General features: G+C 44.3%; 1 long non-coding RNA gene across 1 annotated transcript; it reads left to right on the top strand.

The window, feature by feature from the left end:
* The first annotated feature begins 3,289 nt into the window (after positions 1–3,289).
* Positions 3,290–13,138, top strand: LOC123382891. The gene is made up of 2 exons (XR_006592022.1): positions 3,290–3,913; positions 12,223–13,138. It is a non-coding gene; the product is annotated as an uncharacterized LOC123382891 (long non-coding RNA).
* The last annotated feature ends 7,762 nt before the right edge of the window (positions 13,139–20,900 follow it).

The raw sequence follows: 20,900 nt of genomic DNA on the forward strand, positions 1-20,900 counted from the left end.
GGGCCTCACGTTAATTGGTGCCGGGATGGAAGCCTCGAGCGCCAGCCGCTTAGCAGGTGACCCCAGGACTGGAGCACGTACGTGTGCTTGTGTCCTGCACCTGACTTGGCGGGAACACGCGCCCTCCTGGAGCCCTAGAGATGCTGCCCCCCGCCCCCCGGCGGGGAGCAGGGCGCTCTGCCTCTTTGCCAACAGCCCCACTCTCCACGACCTTGCACTTGCACTGTTTCAAGGTCGTAGGGGGTACCTTCTAATAACAGGGCAAAGAGCCCTGAACTTGACGGTCTTGTCTCTCCTGAGCAGCAAGCACCAGCTGCTGCTTTTCCCGGGGCAAACCTGCGGGATTCAAAACCACCCAGGGCACTGTTCCCGAGCCGCCTGGCTCTACCCCCGGTGCAGCCCCAGCGCAGATCAGCTCCAGGAACCTGAGCCCAGCCTGCCATCTACAAGGGACAGACTGAGAGGCTGGAGCCGGTGCAGACAGCAGCTGCGCCCGGAGGCTGGGTGACGGTCCCCGAGAGGGGAAGGGGCCAGGAGGGAGGTGCTTCCAATCGGAGGCTGTGGCCCAGACATCCTACAATAAAGGGACCCGGGAGCCGCACAGACAGCCCTTCCACGGGATGAGGCAATAAATATATCACCGCACCACGAAATGGCCTCTGGGTGGCTATAGAACACTTAATTATTGATTAATCTTCATTAATTAATGAATCCGAACATGAGTGCTACTAAACAGGAATACGAAGAGCTGGCGTTCCACGCGAGAAGAGAGGGGAGGCCTCGCTGTGTCCCCTCGGGCGTGGCCGGCCGCCTGAGGAGGGGACAGCCACGCTTTTATTCCAAGAGCTATCGCTGGGGTCCTTCGTGCCCACAGGTGCTGCTGCCCTCCCAAGGCTGGTGCAGTAATCTGGGTGCAGCAAAGGAAGAAGGAAGGGGATGAAGTGGGAAAATGACCGGAGAAACAACAATGCAGTTAGATGTTTATTTACCACCTACTAGTTGCCAGGAATCGAGGTGTCAAAGGCAGCTAAGAAACTGTCCTGCCTTTCAGTCATTCACAGGGGAGCAGAAAAATGGAAGATTTCAATTTAACATCCAGCACACTTATACTCAGCACTGCCTGGCCTGGGAAATTCTGGAAACCTAGGATAGGATCAGAGGGCACTAAGCAATCATCTAAACTTCGTAAGGTTAAAGAGAACTTGAGGTACAAGGACGCCTGGGTGGCTGAGTCGGTTAAGCATCTGACTCTTGGTTTCAGCTCAGGTTGTGATCTCGCAGCCGTGAGTTCGAGCCCTGCATCGGGCTCTGCGCTGATAGCTCAGAGCCTGCTTGGGATTCTCTGTCTCCCTCTCTGTCTCTGCCACCTTCTCCACTCATGCTCTCTCTAGTTCTCTCTCTCTCTCTCTCTCTCAAAATCAACAAATAAAAAGTAAATAAAGAGGCCTTAAGAAATAATAAAAACAATAGCGATATTGGTAAGAACCTTCCTTGAATTGGGGGGGACACGAGTGAATCACTTCCGAATGCGTTGTCATCCTTTTCTCTAGAGCAGTGTGGATAGCACGGCGGGGAAATGCTGGCTTTATTACCTGTTGACGGTTGGGCTTTGGGCAAGTGGCAGCACCTTGATGGCCTTGAGTTTCCTTGTCTGTTTCTTGAAGATAATTATACGCTCCTTATAGGGCTGTTGTGAAGGGCGGAGAAGGTTGTGGGGAGGATGTAGGGAGCCCTGACACATAGGAGTCACTTATGAGTAGCGTAAGAATCATTTGTACGTAGTAGTAATTAGAGTTATTGTTCCGCTTGGCGGTGTAGATTGTAATCCTTTTATCCTGTGACTTCCATGCTCACAACCCTGCAATATTCATCATTTATGATCACAGGAGAGGATCCATGTCACAAGGAAGGGAGAGCTGTCCGCACCTGTGGAGACGCAGACTGAGAGAAGCATTGCCTAAGAGCAGGAGGCCTGCCTTCAGCTAGTGTGGGCTTGAATTTGACATTGCCATTCTCTATCTGTGTGACTTTGGGCAAATGGCTTAGCCTTTCTGGCTGGAACCTGTTTCCCCATCTGTTCCATGAGGAGAATGTGAATGCCTGTCTCCTAAGGTTGTTGTGAGAATCAAATTCGATACTGCATGTAAGACACAGTTCCTGGAATGTACAAACCCTCAGATGTTAAGCGCGAAAATAACTGTTTGCAAGACTGTTGTCAGAGGGGCGCCTGGGTGGCTCAGTCGGTTGAGCTCCCGGTTCTTGGGTTTTAGCTCAGGTCATGATCTCACAATTCGTGAGCTCGAGCCCCGCGCCGGGCTCTGTGCCGACAGCGTGGAGCCTGCCTGGGTTCCTCTCTCTCCTTCTCTCTCTGCCCCTCCCCCACCCACGCTGTGCCTGTCTCTCTCTCCAAATGAATAAATAAACTAGGAAGGGGCTGAATTCTCAGAACCACAGTGCCACTGAGCTCTGTGTGCGTTCCTTTTTTCCTCTGGAAGCAGAATGACAATGGACCATTCAAGGACCCGGTCTCAAAAGGTTTAGCTTTTCTTGGTAGATGTTTTAGAGGGGTAAGGCAGTTTTCCTGCCCCCACAGAGTCTACGGTTTGGCGGGAGAAATAATGCCTCTATAGGCAGCTCAAATATCAGGCTGTTTTAGAAGCTGGAACACTGGTATAAACAAACAGCAGCGGGAGTTTGGAAGAGAGAGTGAGAACCTACCTCTGGGTGATAAGGTAACTCTCCAAAGAGAAAGTGGCCTCAAAGGGGTGCTTTGAAGGACAAGTCAGATTTCAATAAAGCAAGAAGGGGAGCAAGACTCTTCTCAACTGAGGAAACAGCACATATATAAGCACAAAAGCAGAAGAACGTGGGGAATATTCCAGAAATGTTGTGTTAGTAATTTTTAACACGCGGATTTTATAAGCCTGTGTGTTGTTCACTTTTGCAATGTCTTTGTTCATTTGACTCAGTTACAGGGTCGGTTCTCGGACTCACAAAGAGCTCCATGTTTTGGTTCCCAGGAGGTACCGTGATGGAGATATCTTTCTGGTTCTCTATAGGAGGCCATTTTGCAAAGAATGATGTCAGCTGGAATCTGGGGCTGGCCCTTGAGAAAGATGGCTTCTAAGAATCGCTGAGAAAGCATTTTCTTAACATATCATCCAGAATTCCTTAACACATAATCTGGGAGAACTATCATTCAAATTAAAAAGAAAAGGAAGAAAGAAGAAACAAAGAAAGAAGAAAGAAAGAAAGAAAGAAAGAAAGAAAGAAAGAAAGAAAGAAAGAAAGAAGAAAAGGAAAGGTAAGAAAAAAATAAATTAAAAAAAAAAAAACCCAACCCAATGAAATGCTTCCTCTGAACTCATGGAAAAGCTGGGAAGTCCTCTGGGGACAGCAGGCAGGGTGAGGGGCAAGATGGGCTGGGGCAGGGCTGTCTTCCAGGTTGTAGGTGTTCCTTGCCCAGAAGAGAAATCGCACCACACAGCCGCCCCCCCCACCCCCCGGCCCCCTCTCCCGAGTCCTCCTCCTTCCTGGACCACCGAATGCCTGTGGGAAAAGAAATAAAAAGCCAGGTAGAGTTCAAATTAGAAAAAAAAATGGAAACCAGATTCTCTGGGGGAAAAACAGACTCAGTGACACCGCGAGCGAAACCTGGAAAGCAGAAATGCTAAATGCGAGGGAGCAAGACTCTTGCAGAAGGAAATTAGATGTGAGCTGCCAGGTGATACAGCCGCCGAAAGGTCAGTGCTATTTTGGGCTGCATATGAAGAGGCTCCGGGCATCTCAGGACACACACGCGCACACACAAATGTACAAACTAGAGAGGGCTCAGAGAAAGGCAAAGCGTTGGTGAAGGGATGGCTGTCGGCTTTGTGGTGAGAGATTAAAGGCGTGACGGAAGCAAGAACAGGTAAGGAGCTGGGTGCCAGGTGTATATTAATAGCACTTTGTGGTGACAAAACACGCAGCCCCGAGTTGATTTCTTATCTCTCACGCAGTCGTTGTCTCCTTGTAAAAATGTGTTCATTCATCTGACAGTCATTTATTGACCACCTGCTTTGTGCCATTTATTGTGCTGGTGAGTCAGCATTAAATAAGCCACAGCCTCGGTCCTTGAAAAGCTCGCTGGCCAAAAGAGACAGGGACAAGCGTCGCTGGAATGCCATGGGGTAAGTACTCAACAGGTACCAGGAACTCCAGAAAGGGGATTATTATGGTGCCACAATGGGACAGGAAAAGTGGAAAAAGAAGGCAATCTTTGAGCTGGATTTTGCAGAATGAATAGGTTTTCACAAGGCAGAATGGGTGGGTGGAGGGCGGGAGGACATTCCAGGCAGAGGGAACGGCGTGATTAAATACACAGATTAGGAAGCATGGCCCCATGAGGCGAGAGCCCACGGGGTGCAGACAGAACAGAGAGGGGGGTTGTGGAAAACAGATCACAGAGGAGGCCCTCATCAGCTACAGCATGTTGGAGCGTGCTGATTGACGTAAGCCTCACCGATAAATACCCTTGAAGGTCTACAGTAAAACTCTGTGCTCGCCATGGTAGGAAATATACCATGTAACACAGTCTCTGACCTGAAGGAGCTTAGCGGTCAATCAGTAAACACTTGTTGACGTCTCACCATGTCCTAGGTGCTAAGCTGGGGATTCGTCTCGAGTAAGACAAGCCTCCAAAAGGCTTTCAATCAAGGTGACGGTGGTAGATCGATTATATAAATTATTAAAAATTTTGAAGTGAATAGAAAAAGCGGCTACCAGATGCTACAACACGCCCGTAGTGGGGAGAGAGGACAGTATGTGGTAAGTTCGTGTTCCAAGTAGCTACTGGGGGAAAATAAACCTCCCCAAATTACAGTTGTTTCAAAAAACCATTTTGTCATGGTAACTCACGGTTCTGTGGTTTGACTGGGTTCAGCTGGGTGGTTGTCCTCTGGGGTTTCTCAGGTAGTGGCTGGTAGATGGCCACTGGAGCTGGAATCATCTGCAGGCTCAACTGGGCTAGACATCCAGAATGCTTTTTTATGACTAGGATTCTGAGGCAAAAGTGGTGCTTCTGTCCAGGCGGCAGGCACTGATAGGTGCTACCCAGGCATCTGTCTCCCCCCCCACATGGCATCTTCATACGGCCACTTTTACTTCCTCACAGCAGTAGTCTCAGAGGGTCTCAGGCATCTCACGTGCTATTCGGTTTCCTCACAGCCTGTGCTCCCAGAATGAGCGTTTCCAGAAGCTGAGGAAGACGCCACCAGGCTTCTTAGGACCCAACCTTAGAAGCCACATAGTATTGCTTCCATCACATACTATGGGTCAAAATGCAAGTCATGGCGATAACCTGTTGAGGGCTTAAACATGACAGGCACGGGTTACTGGAGGTCCATCTTTGGACACAAGCTCTCATGGTTCCAAACCCAGTAAGGATTGCAAGGGAGGGAATGGCCGTGGCGTAGAGGACTCCAGAGACGACACTTTGCTGGTGAGGTAAAGCTTTAGTTGGGCCTTGGAGGAAATGTGGGTTCCACCTAAGGAGAGAGAGAGAGAGAGAAAGAGAGAGAGAGAGAGCACTCATGGTAAAGTGAGCATATATTCTCAAGAGGAACTGGGTTCAAATCTTGCTTCTACCACCACATTCTCTCTACATGTCTTTGGGGGCCAATATGTCACAGAGTCTTTGAAGAGAATAAGAGTGACGACACACCCCAAAAGCCCATGTCCTCAAACCTGGGTAGAAATTAAAGACACAAGGAATGCTGAGAGCAGAGTGATTGACTTCCACCGTCGTGGTCATGATATTCAGAATGGATTTAAGGGGAAAAACTGATAACAAGAGGTCAGACTCCGCAGTTTCTGTATTTGTCACAAGTGGTGCTGCCTAAAACGTATACGTGGATAATCATCTGGCCGGATGCCACCATGGTATGATTAGAGAGCAAAGAAAGACTGTCTCCTTCCAAAATGTCATCTTTTCTAATCGAAAGATGCCCAAGAGTCTCCTACTCCATCTTAGTAGTTCATTTGTCTCAGTTAAGATAGATTGTCCCCTGGGATCTCATATCACAATGGAAATACTCTGGAAAAAGTAATACATTAAGATATCATCAATTACTAACAATGTGTTGTACTCTTGAGATTACTTTTCAGCCATAATAGTCAAAGTATCCTAGGTTACACAGTGCTAAACAGTATTCCCACAATCTGAGTTCCTTTTAGTACAACTGAACTTACACAAAGTCCTCAGCAGGTCCAGGCAACCCTCCAGGGCAGCTGTCCTCCATGTGTTGACTCAGCACTGCAGGCTGCCTTGATATTATGGCACCTTTGTATCGACTCGTGCCCCGCGATCACCATGGCAGGAGAAGGTAAAGACAGGAGGGTCATGGACCGACTCGTGATTCAATGCGTCACTGTTATTCCCATTGTACTGGCCAAAGCAGATCTCATGACCACTTCTAGCTTCCAGGGAGGCAGGAAATGATAAACCACTCACATGCCCAGAAGAGGAAGTGGCTATTGATTATGTGTCATGTGCATGGCACGTTGATTAAAATGAAAACTCAGAGAAGAAAGAAATTAGGCTTTAATGGAAAGGTTTGGATAGGGAAGTGGAGGGGAACTGTTTGGTATAGAGTAGGAGCAGATCTGATGAGTCACCATCATGAATTCGGGGTTACATAGATACATAGGGTGGCCCCAAGCTCCTCGAAGAAGACAAGGTGTCAAAAATAGGGAGCTACCCAAAAGGAAGGAAGAAGAACACATACCTGGCACTAGCTTTGGTCCTTTCACCTTTAAGCATCAAGCCATTTGTCTTCAACGTTAGGTTGTGATGTTCAGCATCATCAGAAAGCCAACATCCGACGGTCAGCTTTCAGCAAAAATTCACACATGGAGAAGGTGCTGGAGTAGGCATTCTGGGTAAGCCAGCAAAGGAGGTTGGGGTGAAGCAGCAGGGGGCAGGCCAGAGCTGGGAGGTTGAAAAAAGAGCTGGAAGGTCCTGTCCGGGTATCAGGAGTCATCATGAAGGGAAACTGAAAAAGCAAGGATAATCAGAAACTTCTTGGGAACTGATTTCAGTTCAGGATTCTGGGGTGAAAGAGGGCAGGCTGATGCTTCTCAGAAAAGAAAAAAATGATCTTTGGGGAAGCAGCAGCAGGGAAGAGCTTGGTGGTCCTAGTGGGGATCTGCCATGCTTGTAACAGAAATATCCAGAATGAGGGAGACAGTCATCTCCCTTGTCCCATGGCTGCAGCCCTACTCTGTACCTAAGCATTAAGCCAGCCCTGATGGCTGGTCTCCGCCTCCCTGATGTGTCTCCTACCATCGTTCCCCCTCCAGCTCTAATGGATAGTGAGGTTAGAGTAGATGCAAGGCTGGCCACTCTTTTATTTTAGCTTTGTATTTTAGGACAGTTTTAGATGCATAGAAAAATGGAGAAGATAGTAGAAAGTTCTCATATGTCCCACCTACGTTTTCCCCTATTATTTTCATCTTACATTAGTGCCGTGCATTTGTCTTCCTTAATGAACCACCGTGTTACATGATTACTAACTACTGGATGACAAGTTTTAAAGACCAATTCTGTGTGTGATTTAGAGATTGGATGTGGGCACAGTATATATTTGTAAGCGCAGAGAAGGGATTATGAATCAGTGCAATTACATATAAAGCACAGAGCAACCTTTCTCTGGTAGACAGACAACAAAATCACTCACAGAAAGGGCCTCTAGGACCAAAATGGGTATTATTTCAATCATGCTCTAAAGCTCAAACTCAGTGAGGTGGGATGAAACTAAAGGCGATCAAAAGATTGAGTCCATGATATCTTGAAAAAAGGAAGGAAGGAAGGAAGGAAGGAAGGAAGGAAGGAAGGAAGGAAGGAAAACAGAGAGAGGGGTGGGGGAGAGATGGAAGGACAGAAGGAGGAAAGTAGGAAGGAAAGAAAGAATGGAAGAAGGGAGGGAGGGAAGGAGGGAGGGAGGGAGGAACCTAGTCACCAGTAAGGACTACGTTAGACTGTCTCATCTGTTCTCAGCTGCTGGCTCTACAGTTCCCTGGACCTCTTGTAAGCTTAGCAAGGAATTCAAATTCAGTAACTTAGTCCTATAGGTGGTGTCTACGATGACTCAGGTGGCTCCAGGCTAGGTACCTGATAGTCTCGAGTGAATCTCTGGGTACTTGTGGATCTTCTAAACTTTAGCTTTCTTCACAAATACCCAAGACGAATCTTTGCGAATCTTTTTTTTTTAAGAGAAACATTTTTTAACTTTATTTATTTATTTTGAGACAGAGAGAGAGAGAGAACAAAAGAGCGCACAAGTATGGGAGGGGAAGAGAGAGAGGGAGAGAGAGAATCCCAAGCAGTCTCTGTGCTGTCAGCACAGATCCGACCCAGGGCTCGATCTCACCAACTGCGAGATCATGTCCTGAGCTGAAATCAAGCCACATGCTTAGCCAACGGAGCCACCCAGGCACCCCAAGGCCTTCGCAAGTCTTAAACCTTGCCCTCCTGATTTACTTCTTTGACTCCCCCCACCATCAAAATCTCAGTCTGCTTGACTTATGATGTAACGGGCTTTTCTCACCAAAGAGCCAGATTTTGTCCCGACCCGTAGCTACTGCTTGGGAGAAACGATTTCAAGCCCGAGAAGCAATTCTATTATTTTCCTATGAGTATTATTGTTTCCGAAGATACCTGCTGCCATTTCTTACCTATTCCTTCGGCAGCCACAAGAGCTGAGCTCAGCCCTAAGGTCATGATATCCATTTGGGTGCTATTATCCAAACTCCTACCTGCCTTCTTTGCATACCAACCTGAGTATTGTTGGAAAGTCTAACATCTAACACAAGTATCTAGCACCATGGGGTTGACCTGAGTAGATCTGAAAGCCCTGAGGGCAGCACAAATGGTCGTGTGTGTGTGTGTGTGTGTGATCAGGGGGCAGGTGTTTATTGCTGGAGTGCATCAAAGGCTCTAAAGAAGTGCTTTATTAATTGGTTACGGAAGGTCACCAGTGAGGACAGACTTTGGGAGGTAGACGCAGTTTAGGGATAAGAGAGAGAATCCAGTCCAAGAGAACCAATGTCAGCATAATTTCTTGCCCCCCCCCAAAATCTTGAATGAATAGGGAGCTGGGAGGTAATCAGACAGAAAGGAAAAGAGACAAAGAACAATCACTACCTTGTAAGGGTACAGTGTGCTTTTCCCTGAAGTCAGAGACCTGAGTCACAGTCAGTAACTCAGCATCTGTTCCGTGCGGCCAGATCACTGCTCTAAAGCATTAGATTCACCTGTCCTCAAATTCTGTCTGCACCTAGATTTGGGCAGAAACCACAAACTCACTGGCTGTAAACTTTCATCTCTGATTTCCAGTTTTTAGTCAGGCTCAAGGCTTCTGTTTCATTAGTGGAAAAATATGAGAGCCCTCCAGTGGCCAAAAATAAAACCTATAAATTGCAACCACCTCTAAATAAAGCTTCTTTAGCCTTGCGGAAAAAAGAAAAAAAAAGTTGTCTCCATATTTCAAAGGCAGAGAATTCAGTGTCACATAAGGTGGAACTTTTATTATCATTCCATTGACTCTCAAATAACTTGAGTAATTCTTGGTATAGCCAGACTGAGGCACAGCATTGGAAATAGAATCAGAGGTGAAACATTGCAACACAGAGAGAGAGAGAGAGAGAAAAGCCTCTTGGTATATATTTCCTTAAATGGAAATTTGTGATATAAAAATAGTTATGTAAAAATAAAGCAACAACAGAGAAGAGTTAACACTCGTCATGGTCCCGGTAAACAACTCAGGTACAGAGAAGCCTGGACTCCTGTCTTTCAAAATCTAAATCTATAGCCTTGAGGAACTGTTCCTAGATTCCGAATAGGGATTTAGATAGATATATGGCTGGACTGTTTTTGCCCTCCCTCTGGTTTATCTATGCTGTATACTCTCTCTTATCCGTGCTAATGGAGGGGATCAGTAGTGCAGATAATTGAAAGGTTGTGTGCCAGCAAGTTGCTTTGTAGTTGCTGCCAGAAACTCCCCAGTGCTGCATGGTTAATGAAAAGTCAAGCAATGGCAGGGTTCTCCTCACTAGGAGCCCTGGATAATAATAACAGCCATTATTTATTGAACCCTCCCCATGTGCCAGATTAAGTGCTTTACATCCAATTATTTCATTTCATCCTCCCTTACACCCCTATGAAATTGGTAACGTTTCTCTTTTATGAATGAGGAAATTGAGTCTCAGCGGGTCAAGTAGCTTCCAATGGTCATTCTACCTGTTTAAGGGGTGGAGTTGTTTCCCAGACCAAGTATTTTATTAAAGCAGAGCCCATACACGCAGCCATTTTGCCGTCCCACCTCCAGATGCCGTAAGGGATCAACCCGTGCTTGGGGGGACATGTTCTGCCAGTGTGGGATTTTCCAAAGTGGATTCAGTGCATCGATTCTGCCCCAACCCTTCAGAAAGGAATATTTCCAGGCTAGAAACTATGATTCAGAGGCTTGCTGGATTTGCGTTACTCCTAGAAATTTTAATTAATATCAGGAAGAGAGAAATGTATCCGCACGCAATGGATACATTTGAGTCTTGACCTTACGGAGGTTCTCTGTAGGATCTGGCTTAGTAATGGCCCCCTTTTTGAAATTCTTGCTTATTTCAGCTTTGGTACCTCATTCGATCCTCGTTCATCTTTAAACCTGCTTCCAGGTTCTTTCATTGTGGTCTCTTCCTATACTCATTCCTTAAATATTGGCTTTCCCCCTGGTGCTCCCCTTTGTCCTCTTCTCGGCTTGCTTTAACTGTTCCTGCTGTCATTTCAACCAGGACCCAGACGCCAATAGTTTGCTACTCTTAATGTTCGGCTCTGACCCCACGCCCAAGCTCTGTATTTCCAACTGCCAACAAGTTTCTGTATGACTATCATATTGGCACGTTGTATTCTTTACGTTGGTAAGAAAATTATATTATTACTTAGCAAAGTGCCTTTCTACGTAATTTGCATTACTATTAGCATCAGTGTCAATAAGCAATTAAGCAACAGATGAAAAACATACAAGGTTCAAACTTCTTAGCCAGAAATAGAGTGATGCCTTATCCTAGCTTTTATGGATCTTCATTTGTGTACCTTCAATTCTCACAGCACTCCCATCTACCCTCAGATACTCTAGGTTTGTTCCTTAATTTTCCACACCTAAGAGTAGACAAGATTTTGACTCTGGCTCTGGCTCAACATATATCACTTTCTTTATGTTCCCTTTATCTTGTGAACTTTGACTTGTAAAATTCATTCCGTGTATTTTCTTCTTTTGCCCGGGTCTTCCAGACAAAGTTAACAGTACTTTTATCTGTGGTTCTGTAGTGCCTTGTACATATTGGCAAGATGGGATTCCTATTTTTTTTAAAGGTTTATTTGTTTTGGGAGACAGAGGGGGAGCATGTGCATGCACATGAGTGGGGGAAGGGCAGAGAGAGAGAGGGAGAGAGAGAATCCTAAGCAGAGTCCGCAGTGTCAGCACAGAGCCCCACGTGGGGTTGGATCCCACAAACCGTGAGATCATGACCTGAGCCGAAATCAGGAGTTGGATACTCTACACACTGAGCCACCCAGGCGCCCTGGAATTCATATTTTAATGCAAAAAATGATCAGAGTATCTGTCCTCTACCCTACTAGCCATATGAGGAGAACCAAGATTTATGCTTCTTCTCACTTTTATCAGTTCCTTTGTACTCACAGGTATGCTCAAGAGTAAATGACCCATAATCTATATTTCTGGCGTATTCTGGCATAGACAGTGTTTAGAGCGATAGAATTAACTAATTTAATTTTGCCCAGATTCCCAATCAGGAAGGGAGCAAAACTTCAGAAGTCAATTCCACTCTATAATTGCACAGCAGAAAGAGGAAAGTATAAAAAGGGATTTCATAAGGAAACCCTGAGAAGAGAGAGAGAACTGGAGGGGTGAGTGAGGAGTTAAGAGACCAGTAAGGACAAATAATTAAAGCTCAAATGAGACGGAGATCGGCACAAAAAGATGAACATCTCGCCTTCTTCCTCGCTGATCCAAACCACTCTGCTGCCATCAGGACAGCACTATTCTTTCCGACCTTCTCCTTCGTCTCGTTCAGTGAACTTGCTCTCCAACGCCGGGACCTAAACATCTTCCCTTTGGTTCCCCGTCTCCATCTCCGCTGATGTGATGCTGTTTCCCTTGCATTCAGACACCTGCGAGTAACCACAGAGGCACCCAGGCAAAGTGGAGTAGCCGGGCAGCAAAAGCAGGAGGAAACCAGTGGAGGCGGGGTTGGAACACAACTGGCTCATGGGAACGTGGGACCTGGGGATAGACTCGGATCCAGGCGCCTCCAGACGTCGGCACAGAAGCTCAAGGATTTTGACTGTGGTGTTCCCCTTTTAGCATGTTCAGTGTCAGCCCCATTATTTTCGTACAGCTAACTGACTACTTGTGTGCTTGCTGTATACTTTTTTTTTTTTTTTTTTGGTCTCAAAGCTTCCGGTTATGCATGTTTCCTGATGCCTCAATTTTACTCCTACTTGGTGTTTCCCTAGTTTGTCTTGCCATGTCCCTTGGTGGAAGAGGTGGTTGGCTCCTTGTCTCCAGTATCTGCTCTCTCCTTCCAAAGTAGTGGCTTTAACTCTATCAGACTAAACACCTCGTTTTCACACGGAATAGTTTACAAGCCACCCTTGGCGGACCTGAAATTTGTGAGCACGTTTTTTCCCATGTAAAGACTCCGAAAAGAATCAATAATGCCCTAAGTGGAACGTAAAATAAATGCAGAAAATAAAGTAACTTAAAGTAAAATAGTTTTTACATTTACATTACATCATTACAAATAATTACGGTATTTAAATGAAATTAATTAATTTAAAATGATACACAATTTAATAAGCAAACACTCAGGCATAACTGTACTAGAAAATGCAATGATGTAGTGAGATGATTACACCAAACATGAACCAGGACAAATGTAGTACTTACAACCAGGGACTTACAAATGATGACTTAAATGCTGTGAGCTGCATTATTATAGATGATGTGCTTATTTTTCTGAAATGGTAAACAACTCTGGGTAAAGATACAAATATAATAAAGTACAGTTTTTCCTTAATTGAGCCAGTGGATACGTTCCTAGAAAATACAGCGTATGTTGCAATTGCCCATTTATATGGAAAATGGAGTTAGGCTGTAGACTCAGAAAATTACAACAACAACAACAACAAAATACTTTCCTACATACCTGGATGTCCTTCAGAATTTCCAAAAGTTGTGCAGAATACAAGACTGCTGTCTACTGGGTCACGTCCCCTGACCTCTGAATTCAGCTGCAGCTGCTGTAGAAAGTTCCACAAGAGCCTTGCCGCCCTTCGTGCCGACGGTGTCCTGCATCAGGCGCATTCCGCGTGTCCTCACTGTCTGTCACTTGGCTTCTCCACTGATTTGAAGGCCAGAGAATCTTGTTGAGCCAGGACACATGCACACTTGGGAGGTGTAAAGGTGTTCATATCCTCTGAAAAAAACTTTCAACCAATCGCAAATGGGAATCATTGGATAAATTTCCTTGCTTCCCCCTCTTGGGCAGACAATTCTGAGAGACAGTCTGAACACTTCTCAGCAGGTCCTGCGGAGTCAAGACTTAGGGCCCTTCACTTTTATTAACTGCTGTGGATGCTTTAGAGGAAAAAAAGCAACCAACTCAGGGTCCAGGGTTAAAATAAGAGGCCTCCATGACTATAATTCAAGTGACCCTCATCTCCTGCATCCATAGGAGAGAGTGCTCAAAATCACGATCAGGATTGTATTGCGAGGGTGTGATTTGTAAGGGGTACAAAAAATACAGAATGTGCAGCCATAACGTGTCTCTTTCATCAGAGACAAGAACTGGTGGGAAAGCAGTGGGGCCCTAAGACCTGGAATGGGGACATGTGGATGAACGAATCTGAGAGTCTGGAAACCTTATGTTCCCTTGAAATCTCTGAACCAGTAGAAGTGCCCTGGCACTAGTTGGAGATCAGCCTCCTTTGGTCAAGAAACCACGCAAATTCATCAACTAAGGCAAATGCTGCAAAAGATGAGGGTTATCATCTCTAAAATCTGCCCTTACATATCCTCATTGACCCTAAACCCCATACTAGGCTCAGAGCTTACTAGACCCAAGTAAGAAAGTAGAGCCCATGTTCCAGGAGGAAATAGCTTATTCAACCAGAAGAACTGTAGTACTTGAATTAGTAAATATAAATAGAAAGTTGATCTTAAATGAGTTAGACTTGGGGAGGGAGCAAAACATATGGCTTCATAAGCCCTGTCGTTATTTTCCAAAAGCATAATTGAAATGTGTATACTTAGTGGCTAGCTGAATGTTCACATTGGTTTCCTGGATGGTAACAAGGGCTAAGGGAAACTCCTGAAACAGCCCCTCGACCCCACCTTACCATTAGAGAAAACAGACTTAATAAGTCATCCTTGGAAGAATTGGAAAGATGAGTGCCATTCTCAAAGACTCAAAGTTTGCAGGAGTGTCGTCCCATTATATCCCCCATTTAGGTCACTGGCTGGATCACTGTGGAAAACTAGAAGAATCATAATCGGAGGCAGGTAATTATGAATCATTGTAAGCTGAATCAACTGGTCGCCCCAGAGCAACCGCTGTGCTCAATGTGGTATCTTTAATGTAGTTGAAACTTGATATGTCCCCCATTAATCTCATAAATGCGTTCTCCATCTACCAGAAGTTGTTCACATTTGCCTAGAGACAACACCTATTCACATTTTTGTTGTGTCCAAGAGCTAGGTTAACTCTCTTGCTCTCTACCACAGTGTAATATGCAGTGACCTCAATCATCTTGACATTCCTTAGAACTTATCCTAGTCCAGTACGATGATGCTAATTGGACCTGGTGCACAAAATGTGGCAAATATTCTGGATACTCTAGCATCCGCAGACGTACATCCCAGACACATACATGCCACAAGTGTGGGAGCTCAGTTCCCCAAAGTTTAAGGACTTGTCACGTTGGTAATATTTTCAGGAATCTGAAAGTCTACCGTATGAATGAGCATCCCTTTTGTGTGCTTTGCACTTTGGGCCTCTTTGGAATTGGAAGTAGCATATGCCATGCCTGCGAATATCGCTTTGACCTAATTATTGAGTGGTTCATGAAGCTGTCAGTTGTGAGGGAAGCAGCCCACATCCTCAGGGTTCTGGAGTCAGGCCATGACTTCTGGAGCCAAGAATTGCTGTTCATATGCTCGATCACAGTGGAGAATGGACAATTTCAGCAGCCATGGTCTAATGAGGCCAAGGCAAACTGTGGACCCAGACTACTCAAAAATGAAGATCCAAGCGAGCAACTTGGATCAACTGAAGTGTCAGGCAAGAGTAGGGGAAATCTAAACTGTGTGGTAGAAGGAAGGTATTTTATATATCAATTGAATTCTCTGGATTACTAATCTCATTGGACCAGCAATGAGATTGTAGTTTGTTTCACTCACCTCTGCTTATTAAATCTCTTGCAAAGGGAGCAGCCAGTCACTACCTTAAAGAGTCATTGATAGATTGGGCTTGATGAAGGCATGAAAAAATTTGGACAATGTGAGGGTTGGACTGTGTGAGATGCCTCTGTGCTCCAACCTACATCATCTCAACAGACATGTGATTCCATCCACACAACTGCCAGGGGGCAGTTCCAGACAGACTTCAAGTAACTTCATGCTGACAGTGCTTCTCTTCAAGAATGCTCCACATATTTTTGGTTTCTTCTAGAGTTTCCCAAACAGCTAGGACACTGGCAGGACTTGCTTTGCCAGCATGCATTTTTCTCTAAGAGGCTGGAGGGTTAATGCCCTCGAGGGCAGTCCTGAAATAATGTGGAATGGGGACTGGTAGATAAATGATCCCACCTTCCATTCTTCAGGTAGACAATTCTGGAAGGCATTTTGCAAGTTTCTCAGGTGGTCCCTGTGGAATCAAGGCCTCATCGCTCACTATGGTGACCTCAATAATGTGTTCTTCTAATGGCTTGTGTCTTTCCATGTCTCACTTTCCCTGTCCCTCATCTTATTCTCTGTGATCACAGCCTAAGTAAACTCCCTGAAAAAAAACTTTGTCACAGGTATGTGTTTGGGAGAACCTAGGTTGAAACACTACCCCAGATTGCTAATTCCTGGAATGACATGAATGAAAGAACATTAATTTGTGCCATCATCACCTTGGCCAAAATATAGCCAACTAATATGCCCCCATGTAATATGACTAATATTCTAACATGACTCCCATTCTACTTATTTCTATCTTGGTGTATCTTTTCAGTTTCAATTTATGCATCCAATTGTTCTCTTCTGTCATTTTCAAGTTTAAATTCCAGAAAGACTTTGATTGATTTAGCTCATCCTCTCATACCAGGTCAATCCATAATCTGGATATAGATTAACAGACCTTGTGGAGGAAGTATATTATTGGACGAATTAACTACCTGCAGAAGTGGGGGGGGGGGGTGCCATATTGTGATAAACACAAGGCCATGCCTTGTTGTAAGAGCCTAAGTGAAGTAGTTTCCCCTAGAAGGAGCTATGAACCCGGTTAGCCTCATGACTGATTACAATGACATAGTCCTTCAAGCCTCCATATCTTCTCTAGGCAGCTCAATCCCCATCTTTTCATCTTCATTTCTACCACCATAGCACCAGCCCATTATTTATTTGGTTTCTTAGATGACACAGAAGTCTTCTACATTGGCTTCCATTCGTCCAACTTCATTATATTTTTATTCAGTTTTCATAACTATGCCATATTAGGCTTTCTGTTTGGATCATGACCTCCCCTGTTCAAGTATCCATTGTAGACATTTCTTGCCTTTACATCAACTCTAAACCACTAAGCCTAATATTTAGAGACACCTATGAACTACCTACGGGAATACAAGTTTCTTCAGGGCAAGCCTCTGTCTTCTGGTCTGTTGGATACCTCCTAAAGTCTCTGCTGAGTCCTACACAAACAAGAAGTGCTCAGTAAATGTATGTTGACTCTAGTAGATATTTCTGAACCATTCCTCTATCATCTTCTTAGACATTTAAGGAATTCTCTAATCTGAGAAAACAAATATTTTCCAAGTGAGAAATCAATCTAAACAACATACAAAGGATGAATAAAATTTTTGAAAAAGACTGAGACATGATAAAATAGATTGTTTATTAACATAAGGTATGCCCAGGGAGATGGTAATCTCAGAGTTACCCGTGATTTTTTACCCAACTAAAAGACTAATGTACATTGTAACCTAATCAATTTCATTAATTCCTTTGTAATTAATCACTAACATTGACAAAAAAAAAATCCATGGAAATCGGTTTGCATAAAAGATACAACACAATATTCCTGAAGAAAAGATCATCTAATTATACACCATTCACTGACTTTTACTTACTGTAACTTTTTGTTATAATATTTTTAAGTGTCCCTATTTTAATAATAAAGATTGTAGAACAAACGACTTTCTCTATGTGTGATTAAAGGTGGCATTTTGTTATAGTTCAGTACCGCTAAGGACAAGACAATTTAGCCATCGAATTCCTGTGATCATCGTCTCTACAATTCTCCCAATAGCCAATGAGGCTTCCAATTGCCCTCCAAACGTTTTCGGGGCCCCTTTTTGTTCCGTTGAAGGCTATAGAGGCTGTAGAAGGCTTCTCCCTAGGGGAAGAAAGGAAGTTTATCCATAATATAGCGCCTACAATCCTTGGAAGTGAGGGGGTCATGGACACCCTAAAACTCATCCAATGACCTTTGGCGGTTCTTGGATTTCAACCCTCTGCCTTAAGTGAGGTCTCCAAAGTTGTACCATGATGCTCTTAGGGAACATGGCTGTGCCTTCACTCAACCATCACAGGGCCCTCCAGTGTGTCAGATTCTGTGTTAAGTCCGGAGGAGAGATGAATACAATGTATTTCTTCCCCTACAAGGATTTACAGTGGGGTGTGCATGACAAAAATGAGTGGAGTACAATGAAATGTTCTGGATACTATGACAGCAGGTCACCCAAGGAGAACCCGGACTCTGTAATATTAAAAGGTAGAATATAGAGTCAGACTGGCTGGGATTGAGTCCTGCCTTCACCTTTTAAAACAAATCTGATTTTGTGCAAGTTACTTAAGTGCCTTTCCCCCCATTTCCCTTTTCTGTACATTGCACGTGATAATATGTGCCATTCATAGGGGTTTTGTGAGGATTAAATGACTCGATGTATGTAAATCATTTAGAACAGTGCCTGGACCACAGTATGGACTCAATAAATTAAGATTATTAAATGAAGATTATAAATTACAATTATTGTCCTCACTGGGGAAGAACGCGTTCAGCTGGAAAAGCCCCCCTACGCGACAGAAGAGAGGAAATGCCTAATGGCGGGAGAGGGGAGAGGGCAGGAGAGGGAGCAGAGAGAGGAACAACACACTTAATGCACTCTTCCTGGTCCTGAGGACCTCTCCTCTGGGGGTTACCGGAGCTCAATCTTCCAACATTCTCCGGAGGACTCAGATGTGTGAGGCTTTGTCTATGAAGTATCCATCACTCTAATAAATGTCTGTATCAGGTGCTGCTGTGCAAGCAGAGTGAGTGAACTTGCACAAGGTCACATGGGGCAGTGCCCACAGAAAGACAAGGAACCTCCCAATTCTTGCCTGGTTTCTTCTGCACGCCAGATGGACTTCCAAATGAAAATTCATTTATTTGATTTATTCAATGAACCACACATCCTTTTAAGATGACAAAAATGATCTTGGACAGGCATCAGAGTAGAATTTTTCTTTTCTCAGGGCAAGGAGCCACTCTTTGCAATATAATAAGAAAGTCATTGGCATTATTACCATGACATGATAGGAGAATACCAACTATTTGCTGTTTACTTGAATCGTTCCAGTAATAAGTCAGTTCATTTTATGAACATTAATCTCTATCTCATTAGTTGTATTAATAAATAAATTTATAACTTTCATACACGAGTAAGCATTTTTTTTCACCTGATAGTTCTAATATAGGACCCAATTCCTGGGGTATCATTTTTCAAATGTTTTCCTGTATAAACCAAGCTAAAAGTGTCAGCCACCCTTCTTGCTCCTTTACCCTAAATCTTTGTTTTGAGAAGTAAGTGAGACAAGGTATCTAAATCACCTATCATAATGCATGATTTAATAGAAGCCTGATTAATAAAATACCAATAATAAGCTAGTGGTACTATCCCCATGATATGTTTACTGTGGCAGCACCAGATTTTTTAATACATGCACCGAAAACTTCATAGATGCAATGGATGAGCCAGATTTGACCCACGGACAGAAGAGACAAGAGATATAATTTCACAGCCAGCAGGGAAAACTCATTCCCTTGAAAATCTTCCCCTTTTGCTTCATATTTGAAATTCCATCATTAGAATTTCAGACTTGATTGCATATTTAATATCACGACTATCTATAGCTTCCTCTAGCTCTGCCACCTAAGACTAGAAATGTAAGCTGGATCAGCCTTTTTCAGCTGAACATGAAAAACATCCAAAGAGATTCCATCAGGGTCACAGGCATGTAGACTAAAGACATAAGGTGCCTCGTATAATGAAAGTTGGGAATTCAGACCGCACCGACTAGGGGACAGGTTTCAGGCTATGTCTGTTCCCTACTGTTCCTCCATCCCTGGTGATCTCATTCACATCAGGGTTGAACTAGCAATCTACCAGCTAAGAGTCTTGAATTTTCCAGAACCAATTGCCATTCTGAGAGGCTGGCTGCTTGGCATAACTGCCTATTTGCTTGGAATAGTCATCCATGAGCCTCTTGGAGAGCATCAGTGTCTCCTTTGTGGGACCCATGATACATTGCCCATCTCTGCTATAGCACTAACCATGATGAATTATAATGGCCTCTTCACTGGTGTATCTTCTCCACTGGACTGGGGATGCCTTGGAAGCAGGAACTGTCTCTTGTTCGTTCAGTCACTCATTATTCACTCATCTACTGTGTGATTCATATTTAGATCCCAGGGAACAGAACTGTGCTTGGCCGCAGAAGGTGGCTAATGAATGTTTGTTGAATGAATGAATAAGTACATGTTGAAGTAAATAAATAAGTGAGTGACCAAAATAAAGTGACTGCAACACTAAAGACAAATGTCTACTTCACAAGTAGACCCAGGCTGGTCCTGGTGGCTGATAATCAGAAACTGCCATCAGAGGCAAATGTATAACTGTCTCTCTTCCAGAACATTGTGTAGCAGGGTTCAGGAAAAGGCAGTGTGATGAGAGTGAGATTAAGCAGTTTGATAACATCAGCCCCCAATCACCATTTCTCATGGTGGACTGAATGATGAATGTAGGCCTGTCAGGCATCTATCGAAATTCCTGGAGCGCCCGTCTCCAGGCTTCGAGGGTAGATCTTCTCTTGTGTCTCTGAGCAGAAGTGAGGAAATGCATTTCAACCTTGACTTTATCTCAGCGGCTCCAGAAACTGGTTTTATTTCTTGGAATTTCCCAGTAGAAGATTGTTTCATTGCACTTCCTTTGACCTCTTGAGTAGCTGGAATGGGGTTGGGGTGTTGTTTGATCAGATCATTAACATGTCCACAGGTAGAACAGAGGGAAATATACCTTGGGGCTTTTTAAAAATACATTTTGCAGGGCAGAGCAAGTATTTTCCATTTGGAGCCAACATCAGAAAATGAACTTGAGGACCAAGGGATCTGGCACGGCCTCTCTTAGAGGTCAAAGCAACAAATCCTGGCTTTCCCAAAAAAAAAAGATTTGCATTCTTTAGGCATCTCTGTTGATTTCAAGGACAGAAGACACTCATAGACTGTTAAAGTAGATGGAAACTTACTATCTAATTCACCTCTTT

This window comes from Felis catus, chromosome F1 (assembly GCF_018350175.1).
Source record: "Felis catus isolate Fca126 chromosome F1, F.catus_Fca126_mat1.0, whole genome shotgun sequence".
In the NCBI taxonomy this organism is placed as follows: domain Eukaryota; kingdom Metazoa; phylum Chordata; class Mammalia; order Carnivora; family Felidae; genus Felis; species Felis catus.